The sequence below is a fragment of the Vombatus ursinus genome, unplaced genomic scaffold (genome assembly GCF_900497805.2).
Source record: "Vombatus ursinus unplaced genomic scaffold, bare-nosed wombat genome assembly UNPS02010822.1, whole genome shotgun sequence".
Classification (NCBI taxonomy): Eukaryota; Metazoa; Chordata; class Mammalia; order Diprotodontia; family Vombatidae; genus Vombatus; species Vombatus ursinus.
The window spans coordinates 3,325,592-3,336,908 of NW_020950600.1; the positions used below are offsets into that span (position 1 = coordinate 3,325,592).

General features: G+C 42.1%; 1 long non-coding RNA gene across 1 annotated transcript; it reads left to right on the forward strand.

Moving 5' to 3' along the window:
- Positions 1 to 5,853: 5,853 nt before the first annotated feature.
- On the forward strand, positions 5,854 to 10,926 carry LOC114038243. The gene is made up of 3 exons (XR_003568552.1): positions 5,854 to 5,914; positions 6,514 to 6,658; positions 10,273 to 10,926. It is a non-coding gene; the product is annotated as an uncharacterized LOC114038243 (long non-coding RNA).
- Positions 10,927 to 11,317: the final 391 nt, after the last annotated feature.

Below are 11,317 nucleotides of genomic sequence, written 5' to 3' on the forward strand. Positions count from 1 at the left end.
TTCAGAGGCCCCTCCCAGCTCTAAATCCTATGAGAGAATGTATGTTTCTTGAAGGCAAGATTTATTTCAATTTGGTCTTTATACCCCATCACCTGGCATCATGCCTGACACATAAAAGGCACTTAATAAATGCTTGTTAATTGAGATGATGGGAATGTAAGGTAAGCAAATGTAATATATAAATATAAATATGTATAAATAATACACATCTTCCCTAAATTGGGCTTTTGACTTTTCTTGCCAATCTGTTAAAATAATTGCCAATATTATTTAGCAAAGCTTTTTTTAAAAAAAATTTATTCTGGGGGCAGCTAGGTGGCACAGTGGACAGAGCTCTGACCTTGGAATCAGGAGGACCTGAATTCAAATCTGGCCTCAGACACTTGACACTTACTAACTGTATGACCCTCGGCAAGCCGCTTAACCCCAAGTGCCTCACCAAAAAAAAAAAATTCTGTCATTTGAATCTCACAACAACCCTAGGAGATGAATGCTATTGATTTTATTATCCCCATTTTACAGATGAGGAAACTGAGGCACAGAAAATTTACTTGGACTTCTCCAAGGTCTCGCATAGTATCTCAGATAGTATAATAATGTCTCAGATAGTATAATAATAATAATTATGATGATGATAGTTGGCATTTTCATGGGACTTTCAAGTTTTCAAAGGTTCTTCCAATCTGATTGAGAGAAATCTGCAGTATTATTGTAATAAAGAATGTATCATAGCAAGTTTTGCTTTGTAGGAGCTGAGGACTGTGGCTTTCGCTGCTTAACTCTTGCATCAGGTACCGAAGGAACAAATCCACCACTGTCTCTAGCCTAGGGTTTTCCCAGCAAGAGAAGAAAGCAAAAATGGTCCCCAAGGTACCACCACCATTAGGAATGGAACAGCTAGTTTATTCCCACAGAGAAAAAGGAATGCTGAGCAATAAGGAATCACTGAATGATTAGGTCAGAATCTTGAATTTATCATTACTAGTACAACCAGTTGGGAAGCTATACTTAAGTCTCCTTGGAATATATTTGCAAGGCTGCTAATAAACCATTTGAACTTTCACTTCTGAGTGGGCTGTCCAGTTAAATACCAAGTAGCATCTTCCTTCAGAGGCATTCCTCTCCTTGTTGCAAGGCTGCTCCATAGGTTTTCTGGGAGTGTTGTATATTCCCAAGGTTGATGATAAAAGGAAACTGAAAAGGAGAGGCTGGCACCCAGGGGCCCTCAGGACAAGCCCAGCTGTTGAGTCCACATTACACATGGGTTGTGGGGATTTAGAAGGTCCCAGCTCTGCCTTAGGACTGTTCCCTTCCCTTCCTGCTTCCCCCCACTCCCAAGTGGACGCCGCTGTAGTTTGCTCTAAAGCAATTCCCCAAGATCTGCTTCTTCTAGCAAGTATGACATTGTGGGGCATCTGGTGTTCAGGCTTAGTAACTAATAGAGGGAGGGACTCATCCATCAATGAGTCAGTCATACACAGCCAGGAAGCAAGCAGAGGATATCTATGCATGATCTGAAGGGTGGTAAAATTCGTGCACTTGGCTGGCATGCCTAATGAGATGCATGCCATAAAAGGGAATGCCATTACACACATATTACTTCATTTTCATCCTCATAACAACCTTGTGAGGTAGGTGCTATTATTATACCCATTTTATAGATGAGGACAGTGAAGCTCAGTGAGGTAAGTGACCTGTCCAGTGTCACTTGACTTTTCTACCATCCCCCTCACCCCCTTTCACCTTTGTTTTGTGTTTTTTCTTCCCCCATCAGATTGTAAACTCTTTGAGAGCAAGGGTTATCTTTCTTTTTGTTAATTGTATCCCCAGAGCTCACCACAGTGCCTGGCACCTAGTACACACTTAATAAATGTTTATTGACTGACTAAGCATCACACAGCTAGTAAGTATGTGAGGATGGGCTCAAACTCAGGACTTCCTGGTTTAATTAGTCCTGTATCCACTGTATCACTCTGCCTTTCTGCCTCGAGTTTTGGTGTTTGAGGAGAAATAGTTTTGAATTAAAGGAGGATGTTGGAGGAAGTAGTTGAAGACACTGGAGAGGACTTAGAGAAGTGGCTAGGCCTAGGTTTGATGGCTTCTGTTTGTTTAATTCATCTTAACCCAGGCAGCACAACTCTCTGATTCCTTTTCTTTGATATAGGACACAGCTCTAATAATACTCACACTTATCAAGCATGATAGATGACCACGATCACTCCTGCCTATTTTGGAGGGCTTGCCCATGGAACAGAGAGAGAGATTTTCTTGAAGTAGCTGTATGCAAGTTGAAATGAAAAGAGAGGAGGAATAAAAGAGGATATGTGTCTATTTTTGTGAGAACTTTTTCCTGAGGTAGAATGACCTGACCTGGGAGTTTTGAAAGACACAAGAAAAGCAGGAGAAACATGCCATGATCTGAGTATGATTGCTACTGATGGGGAAGAAAAGAGGAGGTAGGGAAAAGACTTCAGGTCAAACAAGACCCTGGACTAATCACCAACAGCTAAGACAGCTTGAGTTAATTGGAAATTTGGTAGTCTGGGAAAAAGCAGTCTTCTTTTTTGGGAGGTGGGGTGAGGCAGGGATAATCTCTGCTTCCATCAGGTTCATGTACCATCGGCTGTCTCTGCCTAGACATGGCCCCTTCTCCCAACTACCAGGCCCACCCCATGATGTTCTGGAATCTTCTGTAGCAGTGAGCTAGAGCTTTATACTGTACCTAAAACATATAAGGGGTAGCCTAATCCCGAAAAAAAGAGTAGGGAGCATCCTTTACAATCATGTACTTTAGGTACAAGTAAGAGATTGATACTGTAACTATAGTTTATGTGGTTGTCCTAATTGGCTACCCTACCCACCTTGGCCCCAGGTTCCTCTAGGCATAGTCAGGGTTTAAAATGTAGAATAATTCACATACAATAATAATAGCAACAGCTAACCTTTATATAGTGTTATGTGTCAGGCACTATGCTAAGCTCTTTACAATTACTATCTCGTTTAATACACACAACGACCCTAGGAGGTAGGTGTTATTATTATCATCTCCATTTTGCTGATGAGGAAACTGAAGCAAAAAAAAAGGTTAAGTGACTTGCCCAGGGTCACATAGCTAATAAGTGTCTGAGGCTAGATTCGAACTTGGGTCTTCTCGACTCAAGGTCCAGGGCTGTATCCACTGAGCTATCTAGCTGTTTGCCAATATTTCATCAAGTTTTTTTCCCCAAATTTTTCTCATTTTGCTCCTACCCTGAACTCTGGGGAAAATCTCCAAAAATATACCCAGTGCCTCACTTCCCATGAAGATTACTTTCCTGCTTTCTATAGCTCAAAAGGAAACAACATCCATATGTACATCATAGAACAGAATACTTTTGCTATAATTAAGTGGAATTAAAGGATGCTTTTTGAGCATGATAGAAAGAACACTGGGTTGGGAATTGGAGGACCTAAGTTTGAATCCTGAATCTACCACTTACTGCCTGTGTGACTTTGAGCCAGTTACTCTGGACCTCAGTTTCCTCATTTGTAAAATGAGAGAGCTCTGGACTAACGTAATGAAATTCTGAGCACTGGCTCAGTGCTCAGGTAAAGGGAGGGCTGTCTTCACACCCAGTAGTAACCATTTTGTTTCTAACTAAATTCATGCTTGGCTTTTCCCAAGGCAACTGGCTCTGGGAGGATCCCTGAAGGGTTGGAGTAGCTTTCTAAGGCTATTGGCTTGAGCCCCCATTGGTGTGTTTTCACCAATATCATACCACTGATGAACTCCCCACTATCCATCCAGCCAGTTAACAACAATTAGCTCTTTAAAGTGCTATTTACTGAAAAGATATCACAAAATCAAAGTATAAGAACAAGCCCTTGAATGGAAGCACATTCTCCCCTCTACTACCTTTGTCCCTGGGGTGAGTGAGCTCAGACATAAAGCATTTCCTTCACCGTGCTTACTTCTGAATTTGGCATGACTGATGGACAAGTTGATCCCTCACTTATAGGACACAGTGTCCTTGTTGTCAGGGTGATACATTGCTGGACTGTGTCAAGCTGGCTCATTGCCAGACTCAGTCACTGGATATTTGGTGGTTCTTCTGATCTCATAAAGCCCTGTATCCACAGAAAGAAGACACAAACAGAGGTGACCTCATCCCAGACACAGGCTTGCCAAGGAGGCCATGGGCTCACAGACCAGCCAGCAGCCAATCAAAAAACTCTTTATCTACCACGCAGTAACAACAAGAAACAATCTTTTGTGCATGCCCTGAAGTAGAGATCCAGGACCTTCCACTCCATGTCATTGCATCCTCCAGAAGCAGGCTCATCAAACATGCCAAGAACCAGGCACTCCTTGGCCAGTCCTCTGTTACAAGGAAAATAAGGGGGTTGGACTCCCTTCCAATTCCCTACATATGATCTCATGCTGCCCTGTCTATGCCTTTCTCCTTGGCATGGACCCCTGGCATATCTATGAGAATTCAGTGTTCTGGCCTGGATGTCTCATAGTAATTGATGGTGTTTTTAGAAGCCCTACTCAGTGCTATCATTAAATACAGGTCTGCTACATCACAGCTCCAGGTACTTCTATTCTCTTGAAAAATTCATTCATTCATTTATCTGTTTATTTGTTTGTAGCATTCAGTTTTGGGAAACATTTGAATTCCAAATTCTCTCCTCTCTTGCCCCTCCCCCATACATTGAGAAGACAAATAATATAAAATCAGTTACACATGTGAAGTCATGCAAAACATATTTATTAACCATGTTGCGAAAATGAAAACAAAACAAAAAATAGAGCAAGAAAAGCAATAAACATAAAGAAAATGAAAAAAGTCTGCTTCAATCTGCAGAGTTCATCAGTTCCTTCCCTGGAGATAGCATTTTTCATCATGGATCCTTTAGGAATGTCTTGAATCATCGTCTTGATCAGAATAGCTAAGTCATTCACAATTGATCATTGTACAATATGGCTGTTACTGTGTACAATGATCTTCTGGTTCTGCTCACTTCCCTCTGCATCAGTTCATGTAAGTCTTTTCAGGTTTTTCTGAGGACATTCTGCTTGTCATTTCTTATAGCACAATAGTATTCCATCACAATCCTATCTGACAGCTTGTTCAGCCATTTCCCAATTGATGGAAAAATCCTCAATTTCCAATTCTTTGCCAGAAAAAGAGCTACTATAAATACTTTTGTACATGTAGGTCCTTTTCCCTTTTCTTAGATCTCTTTGAGATACAGACCTAGTAATGCTATTGCTGGGTCAAAGGGTATGCACAGTTTTATAGCCTTTTGGGTGACATTGTAATTTGTTCTCTAGAATGGTTGGACCAGTTCACAACTCTACTAACAGTGTATTAGTGTCCTTATTTTTCCACATCCCCTCTAGCATTCTCATTTTCCTTTTCTGCCATGCTCATCAACCTAATAGATGTTAAGATGGTACCTCAGAGTCGTTTTAATGTGTATTTCTCTAGTCAATAGCGATTTAGAATACTTTTTCATATGACTACGGATGGCTTTGATTTCTTCCTCTGAAAATTGCCTGATCATACCTTTTGACCATTTATCAACTGGGGAATGCCTCTTATTTTATAAGTTTAGCTCAGTTTCCTATATATTTGAGAAATGAGGCCTTTATCAGAGAAATTTGCTGTAAAAATCCACCTTCCCCCATTTCTTGCTTTCTTTCTAAGTTTGACTATTAGTTTTGTTTGTGTAAAACCTTTTCAATTTCATGTAATCAAAATTATTCAGTTTACATCTGGTGATACTCTCTGTCTCTTTTTTGGTCATAAACTCTTCCCTTATCCATAGATGCTTCTTTTCCATCTCCTGTTTCTGTTCCCCACTATACCTAGGTCTATGTTCCAACCAGCAGGACTTTTACAAAAGATTCAGCCCTTCATGCAGCCAGGTTGGTGGTGGTACTTCATGTGAATTTCCATTCTGAAGACTTCTAGGTTTGTATTGTCCTCCCACAGGCCTCACTAACCAATCCCTGTCCAGGACACCAGAGATGGGAAACCTAGAAGTCATACCTGAATCTAACTCTACCCTCTTCCCTGTAACATCTCTGGCTTTTGGTTGAACACAGTGATACTAAATGCAGGCTTCCAGCCCCTCAGAGGAAGGGCACAACTTAGCCAGGCCTAGAGGAATGATCACAGGACCGTAGTTTTAGAGTTGGAAGGGACCTTAGAGGCTGAGTCTAGCCCCCTCATTTTAAAGAGGACAGGGCAGATGGACAATCTTAGAGAGATTGTCTCTTGCCTAGATCACATAGCTAGTAAGAGTCAGTGGCAAGATTTGAACCCAGGCCTTCTTGACTTCACATCCAGCTCTCTACCCAGTATTCAATGCAGTCACTCATGGTTTATTGAAAAATATTCTTCCTTTTGTGACTTGAAAACAATCCCCACCAGAGGCCCAATTACCTGGTGTATCTTTGTCCCTGCAGTGATGAAGCCCAAATGTATTGAAGCCCTGTGTTCCTCTTCCCTTCTTTCTCCTTAGGTGCCAAGACTTTCCTTCCATGAGTTAGACCACTCCCATAATAAAGGTTTATTGCTGTGAACACCTCTGGCTGGTCTGACATCTTCATAAAATCCTGCAGGGCTCAAAGCAGACGGCAACACACTCAGATGGGAGCAGCTTCAGGGTAAGTGTAATGTTTAGCTGACTATTTACATGAGGAGGGTGGGTGTAGACTGGGTGTATGTCTGGGTAGGAGGATGTGTAATGAGAAGCTATTTGGCCATGCTAACTTTGATCTTTATTGAGATTAGTTTTGATTTCAACAGAGAACAGACTTAGTGACAAGAAGTTACTTTTGAAGGCTTTTGGAGGATTATTTCACAGAATCCCAGAATATGAGAATTATACTACCTGTGTGACCTTGGACAACTCCACTTCTCTGCCTCAGTTTCCTCATCTGTAAAATAAAGGAACTGGACCATCTGGGCTCTGAGGTCCCTTCCAGTTCTAGGGGTGTGTTCCTCTAGGGCTGGGGTCATGATCCAAGCTGGGTGACTTTGGGCAAGTCACTTAATTTCTTTAGGCTTCTGCTTTCTCCCTCTGTCAAATGAGAGTGTTGAATTAGCTGGACTCTGAGGATCCTTTCAGCCCAAGATCTATGATCCTATGACCCACCAGTACAACCCATAACAGAATGGACTCCCCACTACAATGCACCCAACAATGGCCACCCAGCAGCTTTCCTTTGTAATATGAAGTATTAAGAGCACTGTGGGTGCTTGCTCATCAGGTGGTGATGCAATTAAAAATTCAATGGAAACAAAAATTGTAAATTGGGGGAATGGGATAGTTTTCTTATTAGGATCATAGATTTAGAGCTGGAAGGGAGCTCAGAGGCCATCTAGTTTAATTCTCTGTTTTACAGATGAGGAAATTGAGGCTCAGAGAGGTGAAATTGAAAAATGTTGCTCCTTTTGACAATCAAATCTAGGATTCAATTTCTAAGGATCAGAATGGCTAGTCAGGCCCCAGAGCCGATCAGGCCATCAAATACAATTTCACAGTCCACAGTGTCCTGGAAATGAAGAGCTCTCGCTCTTGTCAAGGTCTGGAAGTGGGAAGATGGGGAGAGGGGGAGGGGATGTCAGCTGTTGTTTGGATCTGATGAAAAATTTGGCTGGAGAGAGCAATAGAAAGGACCAAATACTTCACAAATATGCTATCTATCTATCAAGATGTCTATCTAGATATCTTGTCTGTCTTTTCTATCCATCTATTTTTCTATCCTGTCTGTCTGTCTACCCATCCATCCATCCATCTACCTACCTACTACTAAATATCTTCATCCATCCATCTATCTGACATCTCTACCCATCTCTCTCTCTCTCTCTCTCTCTCTCTCTCTCTCTCTCTCTCTCTCTCCCTCTCCCTCTCCCTCTCTCTTCCCTCTCTCCCTCTCTCCTTTCCTTCACAATGCAGAGATTGAAATGGGAATGACAACTTTAACGCTCCATTTATGATACTGTTTCTGGAATATTGTCTCATATAGGAGGGCATATTTGAAAACTAGACCCATCCATATTCCCATCATGAATCTCTTTAGGAGGGCCACACATTTTTCATACAGTATGTATAAAATTCTCTTCACTAGTTCTGGGTCATTATCTATTCAACGACTCAGTCTGAGCCTTCACCAACCTGTCTCTATGCCATAGGGATAGGGTGTTGGACCTGGGATTTTGCTCCATTGTGAAGAGACTTTAGCTACCAATGCAGACCAGTGCCTTCTCTGTGCCTTACTGTCTTAGAAGGTTGCCAAGAACACTGATGTGTTAGATGACCTGCCCAGGGTCATACAACCACTATGTGATAGAAGCAGGAATTAAAACCAAGTCTTTCTGACTCTAAAGCTGGCCTTCGATCCGCTGCACCACTCTGTCTTTATGCCATATCATGCCAAAATGAAATATGATTTTAAAAGCAAATGCCATGAAATTAAAACAATAACAAGGTCAACAACCAACTGAGGTGTGTAGTAATCATTTCCTGTAACCATGCACAACTGGTTTCCATATCTCTTGGGAGAGTACCAATTGACTTCTCATCTAATTCCATTGCTACTCTAATATAGTGAGAGGGAGACAAATTCATAGCCCTGAAGCTCCACATCTGAAGGCACTGTGCTTCCCCCAGGTGGCACTCCAAACAGCACCCACCTCTTTGGAAGCTTCTTGCTGCAGCTTCTGTGGTCACCGTCATGGTCCATATGGAAGGACAGAGATCCAGATACCACGGAGAGCTCTGTATGACTTTTATTTCTCTTTGAGGCCTCCACACCATGCAATGGACAGAGTGCTGGCCTCCTAGTCAAGAAGACCTGGGTTTCAGTCTTATATCAGACAATTACTAGCTATGTGACTTTGGGCAAGTCACAAAGTCTCTCTGAGCCTCAGTTTCCTTATCTGTAAAGTCAGGTGGTTGAACTCAATGACCTCTATAGTTCCTTCCAGCTCTAAAGCTATGATTATAGGACCTTTTCTTCTACTTCTGTCTCTGATGCCACTTGTGTTATGCCTCTCTTATCTCTACCAACAGGTGCCCATATCCTCTCTCCACACTTCCGCTGTCAATGCCAGACTTTTGTGCAAGCTTTTCCTACAACATTTTCAAACCTCCTGGGCTGCAAAGTCTCTTCATCCAATCAGTGACCTTGCTTACTGATATCACTTCACTATTGGATCACATAAAATCTTCTGGGAAATGTAGTTCAGAGAATTTTCTTTTGTAAGTGAGGTCAGGTTGTTATAATAATAATAAGGATGATGATGATGTTAATAATAGTAATAATAATAAGTACAGCTAGGTTGTGAAGTGGATAGAACCCTGGGCCTGGAGTCAGGAAGACATTAGTTCAAATCCAGTCTCAGACACTTACCAGCTATGTGACCCTGGGAAAGTCACTTAGCCATGTATGCCTCAGTTTCCTCATCTGTAAAATGAGCTGGAGAAGGAAATGCCAAACCACTCTAGTATCTCCGTCATGAACATATCAGATTGGGTCATGAAGAGTTGGTCATGACTGAACAACAAAATGGTAATAACAACTAACATTTATGTAGTGCTATGTGCCAGGCACTGTGCTAAATGTTTTACAATTATTATCCCACTTGGTCCTTGCAACAACCCTAGGAGGTAGTTGGTGCTATTATTATCCCCATTTTTTAGATGAGGAAAGTGAGGCAAATAAGTTAAATGACTTGCCCAAGGTCATCCGGCTAGTAAGTGACGGAGGCTGGATTTGAACTCAGATCTTCCTGACTCCAGGCCCAGCTCTCTATCCACTATACCACCTAGAGTTCATGAATAATTCCTCTATATATGCTTTGTTCTAGGTGCAATGTGGGGAAATAGGTTAGCTCTTGATCTTTGGGACACTTGGTCACATCTAGTGGGCCATCTAGGCCTCTGGATCAATGCTAAAGGACCTGGCATTTTGTAATGATGAAGCAATCCTTTTATTGGCCTTGGACTAGAAAGAACCACTCACTCAGTAGGCTTCAAGAGGAGAGACAACTTCTGTTCTCCCACTCCCTTCCTTCTCTTTTTAGAATACTGGCATAGGACTCTCTGAGACTTCCTATAGGAGTGGAGAAGAGTATCCTTCCCCTCAACCACACTGGTAGTAATGCTGATTATCTGCATATGGCAGCTAGAGCATGCGCTTGTCTGGTAGCCCAAGCATGGATCTCCTGGCCCTGGCCTCCTCTTCTGATTTGTTCTTTCTTTCCCTGAATATAGGTGCTGAAACAATGCCCCTGAGATGGATATTTCTAGCCCTGCAGGCAACTTCTCAAGTTCAGGTGTTTGGGAACTGCTGGGTTCCTCAGTCAGAGCTGACTGGCAACAAGAGGAGGTGTTTTAGAACTACACCTTTCTCAGAGAAGCTATGAAGAGATGTCTAAACCCTAGGTTGGCTGGCCAAAAGACATGGATCTTGAGAGAATTGTTTGGACAGTGCAAAGCCAAGGTGAAAATGAAATGTCTATTTGAATGCCACTAAGTGCTCCATGTTTTAATTGTAGTCTTCTTGGGAGAGAGAGTACATGAAGAGTTGTTGTGTCATGTTTTACCTCTTTGACAGTATGTATTCTTGAGTCAATTGTGTCTTTAGCATTGGAGTGGAGGAAATAAAAGCTCTCCTCCACTTGCTCTACCTTATACAGAGAGAATCTTTCTATTCCCTTCTGGAGAGACTCTTGATGTAAGCTAAAACCTAATATCTGGAGTTATGGGGTGAGGATGGGTAGAACTAGAGGTAAGGAAAAGGAATTTGATCCCTTTCTCTAGGGGAGAGGTTCTCTTCCTCAAGACTGAGTCTAGATTTGGGCATGAGTCCAAAGCCAGAGACCCTTTAGGGGAAGAAGGTGAATGACCTAGCTCCATCCTCTCTGCCTCCCAGAGCCCAGCAGGTCTGTTGTTCCACTGAGTTTTTGTAAATAAAGTTTTAACTCCTTTATAGATAAGCTATTGGAGAGTTTTTGATATTTGAATCAGGGTAGATACCTGATCAATTGCCTCTCAGCTAATTTCAGAAGCTGAGAACCAAAGACAAGAATCTTGTTGTGTATCTATCCTGACCTGACCATATTTGGGGAATCCAAGGGTGCAGATATCTTCCCTTGGGGCCCAGAAGGCAGCAGGCATCTCTGAGCCCCTTCTGAGGGAGATGAATCCAGGCCAGCTGGCTTGTTCCTTACGATTGTGAGCATCCCTTGGGTTTATGATGTAGGCTATTTCTCTATCAAGGGAATCCATTAACAATAGGTAACATTCTTCCTCTTTT